Here is a 14,790-nt window from a genome sequence, read left to right as displayed (position 1 = left end):
TTTGCTACAGCCTGTAGTGCCAGTGAACTTATTGCAACTGAATTATCTTGATAGATCCACTGCACACCTAGGGCATGACGTAAAGTCCTCACCCTATCTTAAAGAATATGGGTATGACTGTTTCTCTGTGCGCTGAAGTAATGGTTGGTGATAAGGCTACACAAAGGAGTCAGTGACATTTGTTATAAAGTTGGCCTCCAAAAATACAGTACCAGTCAAAAGTTTGGACACATCTACTCTTTCCAGGGTTTTTTTTCATTTTTTTTTTTTTTTTTACTCTTTTCTACATTGTAGAATGATGGTGAAGACATCAAAACTATGAAATAATACATATAGAATCATGTAGTAACCAAAAAAGTGCAAAACAAATCAAAATATATTCTTCAAAGTAGCCACCCTTGAGTGAGTAGGTGTGTCCAAACTTTTGACTGGTACTGTACATGAATAACAAATGAATACAGAGGCGTCTTGTGCAAGATTACAAAAATGACACATTCGCAACTGTGTGTAAAAAGCCAGATTCTTCTCTGAGGAAGAAACATTTGATTAATTGGCACAAGTACAAATTATGATTAGACACCGTCCCAAATGGATTAAGTGTCTTCCTACAATGCCCAAATCTAATTTATCTTGGGGTAAAGAAGGCAAAACACTGTTTGAGAAGTTCCAACTACTGAACAGCGAAGCCACCTGATTGTTCCAGAACACCTGTAAAACAGAAACACAAGTAGGCCTATGAAAGAAGCTTTGAACAATGAATAAAAAATACTTCCATGGTTGAATTACATTGGGTTGACTCAATTACATTGAGTTGACTCACCTTATTTTGGTGGAACACCCTCAATGTACTTTTAAAGGTAGTCTCATCCATGGTCCATTCTATACAGCAGCATACTTCTGGCGTTCTCTCTCTTTATTTGCTTGAGCTGACAGCGTGATAGGAAAATGAAAGGGCCCAGAAGAAAGCACACGGTTGGAGGAGTCAGGAGGCCTATGTTCTTATAGAAAGCATTACCATGTGGTGGTAATGAGCCATTGGAAACAAGGTGGGGGTAGAGAGGAGAAAATGGCCTGACATGAGGGCTTCCATTAGCTTTCTGCATGTAAAGGGGTCTACATAGAATTCGCAAACAGGGCTGACAGAGCGTAGCGCAGTGTCGCAATGTCGTTTTTCGTCACAAGTTTTAGGAAGCGTCTGTGCAAACTGGTGAGACATACGAGAGGCTTTACAACCCTTCGATGCAGTTGTATTCGGAGAAACACGCAAAAGACAACAGCTGGAAGGAGATATCACGGATATCACACTTGATCACTGATACTGATATCAAAGAAACATGGAGAAAGATTTGGGACCGGTATGTTCGCAATCTGAAAAGGGTGAAGGAGATGAGGAGTGGGGCTGCCGCTGGTGTGTGTGTCCCACCTATTGTCTGACACCTGGATTGGTTTCGTGTTCACATGAAACATCGTCAGACAGACACCAATAATATGCCAAATACGGTATGTACTCGTCAAATCAAATCTAATTGCATTGGTCGCATACACATATTTAGCAGATGTTATTGCAGGTGTAGCGAAATGCTTGTGTTCTGTCTTGCAGCCGAGTCCTTTTGTACAGTGTGTGTGTTTCCAATCCTATGTTTTTAGACGTAGTTAGATCATATGGAATTTGCTCTTTTCTGGATGGGAGAAATTGTGAGTGGGAATTATTCAGTGTTGTTATCATACTGATTATCAGGGCTAGTTCAACAATCTGAAATAAGACACTGTGGTGTGTATGTGTGCTAATTAGACTGAGATGTTTATAAAAAATCTGTTATTTTGAGTAAGCACTTTAACTCAAAAGGAGCCTATGAAGATATTTTAAGATTGCTTGCAATGTTTTCTAATGTATTCGCCATCTGCTTGTAGGTGGTGGAGTGGGGTGGTGTTTTGGACAGCCCAGAAACAGAGTTGAGCCCTGATGGCCCATCTACAGGTGGTTCATTGCCCCTTGGTTCATCATCGCCGTCACGTCCGTCGAAAGAAGAGGACCAAAGTGCAGCGTGGTGAGCGTACATTCTCTTTTATTTTAGTAAATGTCGCCAACAAAAACAAGAAACGAAGAAACAACCGTGAAGCTCACAGGGCTATAGTGCCACTAACAAAGATAACTTCCCACAATGACAAAAGAGGAAAAGGCTGCCTAAGTATGATTCCCAATCAGAGACAACGATAGACAGCTGTCCCCGATTGAGAACCATACCCGGCCAACACATAGAAATACAAAAACATAGAAATCAGAACATAGAATTCCCACCCCAAATCACACCCTGACCAAACCAAAATAGAGACATAAAAAGGCTCTCTAAGGTCAGGGCGTGACAATCGCTCTCCCCGGCCTGGTTCATCACCTCCTCGACCCTTCTCCCCAACGCCCAGGCCCTTCTCACCAGCATGTTTTAAAAAAATATTTACTTATTTCCTAATTCATGTTACTGTTGTTTACTTTGTGTTTTTTCTCTTATTTCCCCTTTCATTACACTTTTCACCTGTGTATTACATTGTTTTACGTTGAACTATTTTCCTAAATAAATATCAAAAAGGTCTGCAAATGTATTTGTCTGGATATTTACACTAAAATATTACTGTTCTGAATCAGTCACTCAGTAAACTTCTACTGCTTTGTACTGTACATGAGCTATGTAGATGAGGTTAATGTATTGGGGGTCTGTCCTTATTGCCTACAGCTGGACACTCATTCTCACCACTGTACCATAGCAATAAAGTAGCGTGTGTAGCGTGTTGATGACTGTGTCGTCAGTGTCTGTAGTGCAAAGGTAATTGTGGAGGGCCACGCAGGCCTTCACAATGGTCTCAGCTTTCTGTGGGGCAACCTCAAGGGCTCGTTCCAGGATCCTCCATCTTGCAGCAAGGATCCCAAAGCAGTTCTTTGAAATTGAGAGTGGTGGTAGTTGTAGATATTCTTGGCTTCATCAAGGCCCGAAGAACCTTTGAATAAAATAATTATTTCCATTAGTATTGAACAACGACACGATGGCTATCAAATGTGTACTGTAACAATTGCGTGGCCTATGCTTTGGACATAGGCCTTTATCCTTTCACTGGGATGCCAGATCAGTTTTATGCAAGACATATAATTACAACATCTTTAATGTCATAACTTTCACATCATACTGTATGTACAGTACAGTCACATGTATTTAGCATATCTTACCTGGATATGGTTGCATTAGGTTTACCATCAGAGGGAATGCTTTGTCTCCCACAAAGACATATGGGCTCAGTGTTTGGGTCCGTCGGCAAGCACTCTGGCCTTGGTAGCGGCAGCTGGCCGAACTTGCTCCAGACTATGCGGCAAAGTTGATCACGGTGAAGCCCATTTTGCCAAGGAGGGATAAGCAACAAAATCCTCCTTCAGGACATGCATGATGGCACAGCACACTTCCGAGACTATGACACAAACAGTTGAGATTCCTAACTTACAATACTTTGCTGTGCGCTGCCAATCGCCAAAAGCCGAAGGGTCACAGACAGCCTTCCTGCATCAATTACGGGCAAGCTGTGAGTTCTCTCGCATACACGATGTGAGGGGCAAGCCGTTGAAGCGAGCTGTCAAATCTGGCAACAGAGAGCCAAAAGTATTGAAAATGTCTTTCCTCGTCAATGCTTTGCAAAGGTTGGACAAGAGACTTGTATTCTCCATCGTCCCCTCTTGTAGGTTTTCAGTTTTCTCTCCTCCTGAGTAATAAGAGCAGTTCAAGCTCTTGCTCTTCAAACTTTAGCAACTGCAATTCATAGAGAGACATGTTTGCTTCTGTGGCTAGCTAGCTTTCGTAAACAGGCATATGACACCAGGTCCCGAAGTTCAAACGTCGTCGCGAGCTAGAGTCAAAAAGAGTGCCTCGGCCCCTCTTCCTTGGTAAGCTACTCTGGCTTACCCCAAGCCCCCTAGTGGATATACACTACACAAGGCGGACTTCTTCTCTGGGTGTAACGCAACAAAAAGAGTCTACGCACGTAAACCATGTAGCCGCCTTTAGACTTCATTGCATCGCACACACTTCACACTGCACACAGGAAGAGGGGTCCCACCCTCCCCTCTCTCATCCCTCGTTTATTCACTCACTGCTCAGGAAAGGGCTTGATTTGAGAGTTGCAGCTGCACTCTCTTCACCCAAACACACAAAGAGAGAGGGAGAGACCCTCAAAGTCAGACACATGCATAATCACTAACAGGAACAAGTACACATGCAAGCAGGCCAGTAAGCAAGCAGAAACACACACATGCAATCACACGTCGCTCAATAAATTGCTACTGACTGCTTTGAGTGGCGAAGGCCTGAGGCCCAGCAGTTAATTAAGGAAATTGGGGAATAGGGGGGTAAATAAATGGCACTGAGATTTTGAAACTATCACTGAGGAAACAAATGAACAACAAACAAACAAACAATATAAAAGCAGAGAAAATACAGATGATACATGATAATAGCAGACAGACAGATCACAGATCTTGCCATGAAATTATGCAGAGCCTTTGCAGGGAGACTGAAAAGCGACTGATACCACAAAGAATGAAAGAAAGCCGCACAAGATAACTTATCTACAGACAGATAACACTCGAAACTCACCTGATCTGATTATTTCTTTGTACAGTTCCCTTTTGAGCATTATACTCTTTGAACATATTGGCTATGGTTGTCCCTGATGGGTAACGATATAGGCCACAAGCAGGGTTGGGTAGGTAACTTTCTAAATGTAATCTGTTACAGTTACTAGTTACCTGTCCAAAATTGTAATCAGTAATGGAACTTTTTGATTATACAAGCTCAATAACTTAATATTTCTTTCAGTTACTTTTGGATTACCTAAAAGAAGACAAAAAGGTTCCAACAAACACATTTGGTGTGTCATCATAGTCGTCTCTGACTTGTGGTCAGACTCACCCAGATAGAACAAACTTAAACTTGCACCTTTTTCCAATGCTATATAGAATGTAATTGAGGAAAGAGAAAGGTGTCATAATGTATTTTTTCAAACATCCTTTCTGAATTTAAAAGTAATTCAAAAAGTATCTGTAATCCAACTACAATATTTTCACTGGTAATGAAACTGATTACAGTTACAGTTTTTTTTTGTCAGATTACATGTAACTGATTACATGAAATCAATTACTCCCCAACCCTGGCCAGAAGATAGTTAAAAAATGCTGTCATTTTGAGAAGAACATTTTTTTTCAGATAGCTGTGTGTGTGTGTGTGTGTGTGTGTGTGTGTGTGTGTGTGTGTGTGTGTGTGTGTGTGTGTGTGTGTGTGTGTGTGTGTGCAAGTGGGTGAGAGGGTACTTGTTTTAGAGGGCGCAGTGCAGTGGCCACAGACCTATTCTGGTCTCTATTCCACAGAGCCTAGTGTCCACCGACACAATGAGTCTGGACTCTGAAGGTCAGCTGCTGTGAATGGCCGAGGTCATCCATGGCCCCTTAATGAAATAACAATAGCAGGAATGTCCAGAATGTCCCAGGAGAGCGTACGCCGAGCCAGCTCGTAGTCTACTGAACATGCTATCTCTGAATGTTGCCAATGCTTTCTGTGATGCGTGGGTAGAGTAGCATCAAGGAAGCTTGGTCAAGACAATAGTTAGCTGTCAGCCTATCTGCTGGATTTCGTGGTGTCTGAATTTCTTTTCATGCTAACCTGAAAAGCATCAATTGCACAATTGTTGCTATACAAAACTATCGGTCAGAATAAGTGTTTCGTTAAATGTTTTTTTTATTGTGTGTTATAACCTGTAATACAACCCTGAAATACTTACTAGCAACAGACGCTGATGTTTGTACAATGCCTTTGAAAATGATAAGCATAATTCCACAATAGCAGTCCATTGAGCATGTTAAGACCTGACAGATACATACGAGCTGAGTCATCCAAACACATGAGTTTGCTTTTAAATGACAGGTCTGGACATGCAAAATACCCATTTTGTCCTGATATTGCTCTGGCTGCCCACCTCTGGAAGTGTTCCGGAACAATCAAGTGCAACGTGTCTCTAGTAATGTTAACTTTTTTATGTTGTGAGATGAAAGCTTAAATATCCTATAATTCACATTCTATGCTATGTGTAAGACCGTGCAGGGGTGGGCAACTCCAGTCCTCGAGGGCCTGATTGGTGTCACACTTTTTCGCCATCCCTAGCAAATACAGCTGATTAATCAAATTGCATTCTAAACTGAAGATCATGATTAGGTGATTATTGGAGTCAGGTGTGTTAGCTGGGGCTGGGGCAAAACTGTGACACCAATCCGGCCCTCGAGGACTGCAATTGTCCACTCCTGTAAGAGCATATAATCACAAGGCTCCATACCAACATTTTCAGTTGGTGACCGGGCTAGCTTTCAGTAGCACAGGGAGTTGGCAAGCTGGCCCAGTGGAATGCGGAAGTACCGCGTGCATAGATGCTATCTGAAATACTCTAAGAAAATAGGAGATGCTAATCTGTTTAGCATCAGCTATCATGACAATTAGAATGCTAACAATTTTTTTTCAATTGGAGTCAATACCTTTTTCATAGGTCCACATGGGGAAGTAACGTTTTCAATGAAAATCACGGAATCGGGGTACGGGCCAATCTTTCCCAATTGAAAGCAGTTCAGCCAAGCCTGAATTAAAGCAATATTGATACACCATAGTTACATTTTGGGGGGTATTATAACTGGATTATAACTCCCGTCAAAATGTTGTGAATGATATATATTCATGTCATTACACTCAAAAGTGACTTTGTCTTCAACCAGTGAATGCTAGCGATGCTAATAGCACACTCTGCACAGGAAATGTATATTTTTAAGGAATATGCAGTAGCTTGGTAATGATACCGACCAAATTATGTTGTATCGGACATATCAAATAACATTCCCAGCTAATGAGAAAACAGTCATGGTATTTAGTTTGAGAGAATGAACAAGATTTAACAAGCAACCTTGGGGCTAATTTGAATGGTCTCCAACGCCATATTTTGAGGGATTTTTACATCCGTAAGCCAATACAACCCACGTGACCACAGTGAAATGTCACTCCGTGATAAGGTATAGTTCCTCACGGAATAAAGTTTCACTGTGGCAGTGGAGGATCCTCAGAGGAGGAAGGAGAAGATCATCCTCCTCAGTGAATTTCATGATTAACATTTTTAAAAACCTTAAAGTTATCCTTTTTAGAATAAATTACACTAAATATAATCACGTCACCAAATAATTGATTAAAACACACTATTTTGCAAAGCCTCAACATCATTCTGTAGGGTAGCACCATGGTGTAGCTGGAGGACAGCTAGCTTCCATCCTCCTCTGAGTACATTGACTTGAATACAAAACAAAAAAAGAGCTCTGATAGGTTGGAAGACGTCCTCAGGAAGTTGTCATAATTGCTGTGTAAGTCTATTAATGGGAGTGAGAACCATGAGCCTCCTAGTTTTTGTATTGAAGTCAATGTACCCAGAGGAGGACAGAAGCTAGCTGTCCTCTGGCTACACCATGGTGCTACTCTACAGAGTGCTGCTGTGACGTGAATATATTTAGTATAGTTTTATCTAAAAAGGATAACTTCTTTAATGTTTCACTATTTATATTTTTATTCAATTCACAGAGGAGGATGGTCCTCCCCTTCCTTCTCTGAGGAGCCTCCACTGGTGGATTGATGGCAGCCTTGTTGTGAAACTGAAGGAGAGATGCTGCTTATAAACATAGCAAGGTGACTGGGGACAATTGTATGGTAAACAGTACAAATATTACCTACGCAGATCAATCAAGATGGCGAAACACAAGTATAGGGACAAAGTGGAACAATTCAGCGGGTCGGACACGAGGCGTATGTGGCAGGGGCGTCTAACGATCATGGATTACAAAAAGAAACCAATCATGTCGCAGACACCAATGCCGCCCTAGAGGACGTGCTTAACACCTTTTTCTCATGCTCCGAGCATAACGACGACTCTGAGCTGCCAAGGAGAGCCCTTGAGGACAACGAGGGCTACGTGCTTATGGTTTCCATGGAGAACGTATGTAAGTCCTTCAAACGTGTTAACCCTTGCCGGCCCAGACAGCAACCTAGCTGCAGACCAGCAGACATTTTCAATCTCTCTCTAACTCAAGTCATTATCCCCACTTGCTTCAAGATGTCCACTATCATCCCCGTGCCCAAGAAAGGGAAAGTAACTGAACTGAAAGACTACCGACCTGTAGCACTCATTTCCGTCATCATGAAGTGCTTTGAGAGGCTAGTCAAAGACCACATAACTTCCTCCCTTCCAGACACACTTGACCCTCTCCAATTCGCTTACCGCCCGACAGATCCACAGACGACGCAATCGCCATTGTACTGCTCACTGCCCACACTCACCTGGACAAAAGGAATGTATGTGAGGATGCTGTTAATTGACTACAGCTCGGCCTTCAATACCATAGTGCCCTCTAAGCTCACCACAAAGCTCATGGCCCTGGGTCTGAACAACTCCCTATGCAACTGGGTCCTGGACTTCCTGACGGGCAGCCCCCAGGTTGTGAAGGTAGGGAACACTACCTCCTCCACACTGATGCTCAACATGGGGGCCCCACAAGGGTGAGTTCCCAGTCCCCTCCTGTACTCCCTGTATACCAACGGCTGCGTGGCCTCACAGTTCCAACTCCATCATCAAGTTCGCTGACGACACGACAGTAGTAGGCCTGATTACCAACAATGACAAGACGCACTACAGGGAGGAGGTAGGCACTCTGACGGCATGGTGCTAGGTAAACAACCTCTCCCTCAACGTCAGCAAAACAAAGGAGCTGATTGCGGACTTCAGGAGTAACCAGGCTGGGCATGCTCCCATCTTTATCAACCCGGGCCGCCGTTGAGACTGTCAAAAACTTCAAGTTCCTCGGCGTACACATCTCCAAGGAACTGAAATGGTCAAACCACACAGACACCGTTGTGAAGAAGGCACGACAGTGACACTTCAACGTCAGGAGGCTGAAGAAATTTGCCCTGACCCTGAGGGCCCTCAGTGTTCTACAGTAGCACCATCAAGAGCATACTGTAAGGCTTCATCACAGCCTGGTATGGCAACTCCACCACTGCCGCCCGCAAGGCGCTACAGAAGATGGTACGCTCAGCCAAATGTACAGTACCATTGGGTGCACACTGCCTGCCCTCCAGGACACCTATAACACCAGGATGGCCATCGCAGGATGGCCAAGAAAATCATTAGGGACCTCATCCACCTGAGCCACTGCCTGTTCTCCCCGCCTCCATCACCCCTCCCCCACTGCTCCCCCCATGGACATTTACACCCTCCCCCCGTAATGAAATGTCTACCCGGACTGTCTGCACTGAAACTATTTTGCACAAACTCCATATACACTCACAGGACTCTATCCACACACTCACGCTGACACTCTTACACAAACACATGTACACATTCACTAATTTTATACACTGCTGCTACTACCTCGTATTCCTGCACATTGATATGGTACTTGCACTCCCTATATATAGCTTCCTTCTTGTGTTTTATTTCTCTTGTTTTTCTTTTTCTTATTTTAACTCTGCATCATTTGGAAGGGCTTGTAAGCAAGTATTTCACTGTAAGGTCTACCCTTGTTGTATTCAGTGCCTGTGATAAATAACATTTGATTTGACATTCAAACTTAAATAACCAGTCCTTAGCTAGCTAGTTATTCCAAACAACATCTGTTCTGAAACTATGCCAAGATGACACATATGTTCCCAAAACACGAACACTGTCCAGTTGTGCGGAGGATTTTACAATGTTTATTTTAGTTGGCAAAAAACATTCACCTGATATTACAAGAACATTCTCAGAACACATTTTGTCTGTTCTTTAAAGTTTCCCAGAACGTTTCTTTAGGTTGTGGGAACATTGTGGGGACATGACAAGACATGTGCTGATGATGTTTGTATCAGGGAGCAAAAGACATTCCTATGATGTTGCAAGAATGATGACAGAACAGCCTTACTAAGTTCTTTAAAGGTTCCCAAAACATTTAATTAGGTTGTGGGAGTTGTTCCCAAAACACAAAATATGCTCAGTTGTGATGACATCGATACAATGTTTAACATAGGTTGCACAGGACATTCCTAGAATATGGTTAGAATGTTGACAGAACACCAGGTCTAAGTTCTTTAAAGGTTCCCAGAACATTTCATTAAGTTATGGGAGTTGTCTGAGATGTTACAAGAATATTCTTGTGATTTTCATATAGGTTGCACAGGACATTCCCTTGCACAGGACATTCCCTGTTTTTTTATGACATTTATAGCATATTTGTTTTAAGTTTAACATAATATTCCATTGATGTTCACGCAATATACATTTTACCTTGTCTTCGAGGTCCTGGGAACATTTCAAGAACATTTCGAAAATGTTATATTTAAGTTTTACCTAATATTACCACAACATTCTCAGCATGCAAATTAAACCAGATTGGAATACATCTCAATTCTGATTTATCCAGATTTAATGGCAATTCACATTTGGGGACTGTCTTTCATTCATAGGACATTTGAACAGCATTTAATGATACAAACACATTTTTTATACTTCATATGTTGACAATCTGCACGTGATTTCATTCATAGGACATTTGAACAGCAGTTACTCATTCAGACACAACCATGTTTTTTTTACACTTCATATGTTGACAATCTGCACATGTGGGGTTAAACCTGCAATGTTTGGTTCCCAAGCAAGGTATTTTATCTTAGCTAATTGTAACGACATTCTAAGGGAGAAGGAGAGGACCAAGGTGCAGCGTGGTATGTGTCCATGTTAAATTTAATAAATAAACTGAATAACAAAAACAACAAAGAGAGTGAACGAAACGAAACAGTCCTATCTGGTGCAGACACAAAACAGAAAACAACTACCCACAAAACACAGGTGGGAAAAGGCTACCTAAGTATGGTTCTCAATCAGAGACAACGATAGACAGCTTCCTCTGATTGAGAACCACACCCAGCCAAACGCATAGGAATAGAAAACATAGAATGAAAACATAGAATGCCCACCCCAACTCACGTCCTGACCAACCAAAATAGAGACATAAAAAGGATCTCTAAGGTCAGGGTGTGACACTAATGTTATGGGAATGTTCCCGGTTTGCTGGGTTTCCTTTTATTGGAGAATTTGTTCTGTGCAGCCTCCCTCAAGATCTTCACCCCCACCACCGGATGCAGACGCATTACGTTTTATGAAAAAATTAATCAGTAATATAAAGAAAGATAACTGAAAGCCAACACTTCATTCAGTGCATTCAACAAACACACCAAAGATGGCATCCATCCTAACATTGTCAAGCTGTGGTGCAGGTGGGAAGTCAACATTTGCATTTGACTGTGATGACTTTGACACAAGCCCAGATTGTAGCTAACGTGGCCAATTTATTCTCACCCACTTGATTTCATTTCGAGTAGGATAGCAGCCTTTTTTTTTTTTTTACTTTCTACTGCATGTCCTCAAATATCGCATATGTGACGACGCATTACGTAACTAAGTAGATCAGTATTATAATGCAGTTAAAAATATGCAATGAAGTAATTATTTATAGCAGTGTGTTTGTCTAGAAGTTGTTGAATGTGGTGGGCCGTAGCAAGCTATCTGCTTTAGATTTCAACATGATCGATCTCTGTCATTCGAAGTGGACCTGGTTTTACATATTGTGTATATTTATTTCTTCTAAACACATTTCTGTGTTTTGGCAATGTCCGACAAACTGCTAACAGTTATTTGTAATCTAATTATTTAGTTATAGAAACATGATACCATCAATGCAAGCTGTAAAACGACTCCCAACTTAGAACACAGCAACCTTAGTAATGTGCAGTGCCTTCAGAAATGTATTCACACCCCTTGAATTTTTCCACATTTTGTTGTATTACAGGCTGAATTTAAAATGGATAAAATTGCAATTTTTGTCGTCACTGGCCTACACACAACGCTCCACAATGTCAAAATAGTTTATATACTGTATTTAAAAAAATGTGCTTAACAAGTCACATAATAAGTTACATGGACTTATTAATAGCGTTTACCATGATTTTTGAATGACTTCCTCATCTCTGTACCCCACACATACAATTATCTGTAAGGTCCCTCAGTCGAGTAGTGAATTTCAAACACAGATTCAACCACAAAGACCAGAGAGGATTTCCAATGCCTCGCAAAGAAGGACACCTATTGGTAGATGGGTAAACATCAAAAAAGCAAACATTGAATATCCTTTTGAGCATCGTGAAGTTATTAATTACACTTTGGATGGTGTATCAATACACCCAGTCACTACAAAGACACCGCCGTCCTTCCTAACTCAGTTGCTGGAGAGGAAGAAAACCACTCAGGGATTTCACCATGAGGCCAATGGTGGCATTAAAACAGCATTGTAGTTACTCCGCAATACTAACCCGAAAAGAAGGAAGCCAGTACAGAATAAATATATTTCAAAACATGCATCCTCTTTGCAATAAGACACTTAAGTAAAACGGCAAAAAATGTGGCAAAGAAATGAACTTCATGTCCTGAATAAAAAGCATTATGTTTGGGGCAAATCCAACACATCACAGAGTACCATTCTTCATATTTTCAAGCATGTCATGGGTATTCTTGTCATCGGCAAGGACTATGGATTTTTCTTAGGATAAAAAGAAACAGAATTGTCACGGATTGCTCCGGAACTTTCATTGCGCATACCTGTCCCCTATTCCCACTGATTAGTATTTGTATACATGTGCCCTTTGGATTCCATTGGGGGGTCGATTATTGTTACAATGTCCGTTGGTGCGTGTGAGTACCTGTGCTATGTGTTTTGGGCTTCGTGCCCTTGTGGATTGCGCAGATGATTACGGGTCTCATCCCATGTGTTAATCATTGTGCGCGCGTGTAATTTAATTGAGGTACTCGTCGCTCTTTTGCTTGGGTTTCAACCCTGTGTTTTTGTTACGTGTTTGTTTGGTCTACGTCCCCCGTGCCTTTACATGGCACGCCATAATATTTTTTTTTAAACTATTACGCATTCCTGCGTCTGTCTCCTGATCCTTCATGCCAATGTGACAGGATAATCGACCATTAAGGGAGACAGTGGGAATGGCCCGTCCGACCACGCTGCGACTGGTACGTCCGGAGACGTAACTTCAGCAGAGGCAACTGGCCCGTCTGACGACGCAACTTCGGCAGCTGCATCGGGTCCTGATCGACCCGCACTGCGTTCCTGTGATCGTCCTCGAGGCCGGTGTCATCCCGCTGCTGGCGCATTGGGGGGGGGGGGGGGGATTATTGTCACGGATCCCTCCGGTACTGTTGCTCATTCCGAGCACCAGTTTCAGGAGGTCTACTTCACCGGCCTCTAGGAACTGAACTGTGTCATTACGCACACCTGGTCCCCATATTCTCCCCTGATTAGTAACTGTATAAGTGTGCCCTTTGTTCACCATTGTCGTGTCGATTATTGTTCCAATGTCCATTGTGCCTGTGAGTACCTGTGCCTTGTTGTTTTGGCTTTCGTGCCACTTGTATTGTACAGATGATTACGGGTCTCGTCCCGTGTGGTATCATTGTGCGCTTGTGTATTTATTCAAGGTACTCCTCGCTCTTTTGTTTGGGTCTCAACCCTGTGTTTTGTATATGTGTTTGTTTGGTCTTCGTCCCTGTGCCTTTACATGCCACGTTGTAATTTGGGTCAATAAAAAAAACTATTACGCATTCCTGCGCCTGTCTCCCGATCCCTTTATACCAACGTGACAGGAATACAGCTATGCACAGGCAAACTGCCTAAGGAAAACCTGGTTAGTCAGCAGCTGGGTCAATCTACCAACCCAATTTGCTGGGTTTATGTCACAACCCAACACACTGGGTTGTTTTAACCCAGTAATATAGTCTAATTTACCCAGCAGTTGGGTCAAGCCCTCAACCCAAGGCACTGGGTTGAATGAACCAAATTCTGTGTTTATCCAATATTGACCCAGCGCTGGGTTGTCGAAATTACCCAAATTGGGTAATTTTTAACCAAGCATTTTTTAGAGTAACAATATATATATATATTTTTATAATATGAATTGTCATATTAGGCATAACTCAATTTCTACCTTTTAAGATGCCAAAATATAAATATTTTTCAGTAATTGTTTTCAGTATCCTAATTTTGTTTTGTTTTGATTGTTTCAGTGCATGCATTCAACAAGCTTTGGATGAAGGACTTGGCCGCCATCTTCGAAGTTCACTCAAAAAGACAATAGTTCTGAAATGGGTTTGATTTAGTTTTTGTTGTTTTAATTATTCATATTTTGTTCATTCTATTTTAAACTTCCATTGGTTAATCTATTGCTCAATTATCACTTGGCACATTTAAATCATTCTGTAGTTGTCCATTTAAACACCCTAAGGTCAACATCCCCATAGTGTTCACACTTCTCTCATGTAAATGTTGAAGCTACATAAAAAGACTAAACCATTTACTTGTCTTTGCTATTTTCTTCATTACCATGCTGATGATTTCAAGTTGTATTGAATTTATGTTTATATGTTAAAGACATTGAATGTATGTTGTAGTAAATATATACAGTATATTTACTACATTTAGTATGTTTAGTTTTTTTTTTTTAAGTAAGTCAATTTAAAGTTATGTGATTCGGTTTATTTACATATATTTCAATGTTGTTTAACATGCAGTAACGAAAAACCTGATCTAATTTGCACATTCATACTGAGTTCGCAGTAAACAAAATGTTCGCCACAAGTTTCCCAAAA

General features: G+C 41.6%; 2 long non-coding RNA genes across 2 annotated transcripts; one reads left to right on the top strand and one right to left on the bottom strand.

Moving 5' to 3' along the window:
- The first annotated feature begins 1,104 nt into the window (after positions 1–1,104).
- LOC139564558 (uncharacterized) lies at positions 1,105–14,468 on the top strand. The gene is made up of 3 exons (XR_011672777.1): positions 1,105–1,500; positions 1,912–2,048; positions 14,209–14,468. It is a non-coding gene; the product is annotated as an uncharacterized lncRNA (long non-coding RNA).
- LOC139564560 (uncharacterized) lies at positions 2,050–4,056 on the bottom strand. Its single transcript, XR_011672778.1, has 2 exons — positions 3,218–4,056; positions 2,050–2,991 (listed from the first exon to the last, which is right to left on the bottom strand). It is a non-coding gene; the product is annotated as an uncharacterized lncRNA (long non-coding RNA).
- Positions 14,469–14,790: the final 322 nt, after the last annotated feature.

Source organism: Salvelinus alpinus, chromosome 35 (assembly GCF_045679555.1).
Source record: "Salvelinus alpinus chromosome 35, SLU_Salpinus.1, whole genome shotgun sequence".
NCBI classification, from domain to species: domain Eukaryota; kingdom Metazoa; phylum Chordata; class Actinopteri; order Salmoniformes; family Salmonidae; genus Salvelinus; species Salvelinus alpinus.
This window is presented reverse-complemented; position numbering and strand designations above follow the sequence as displayed.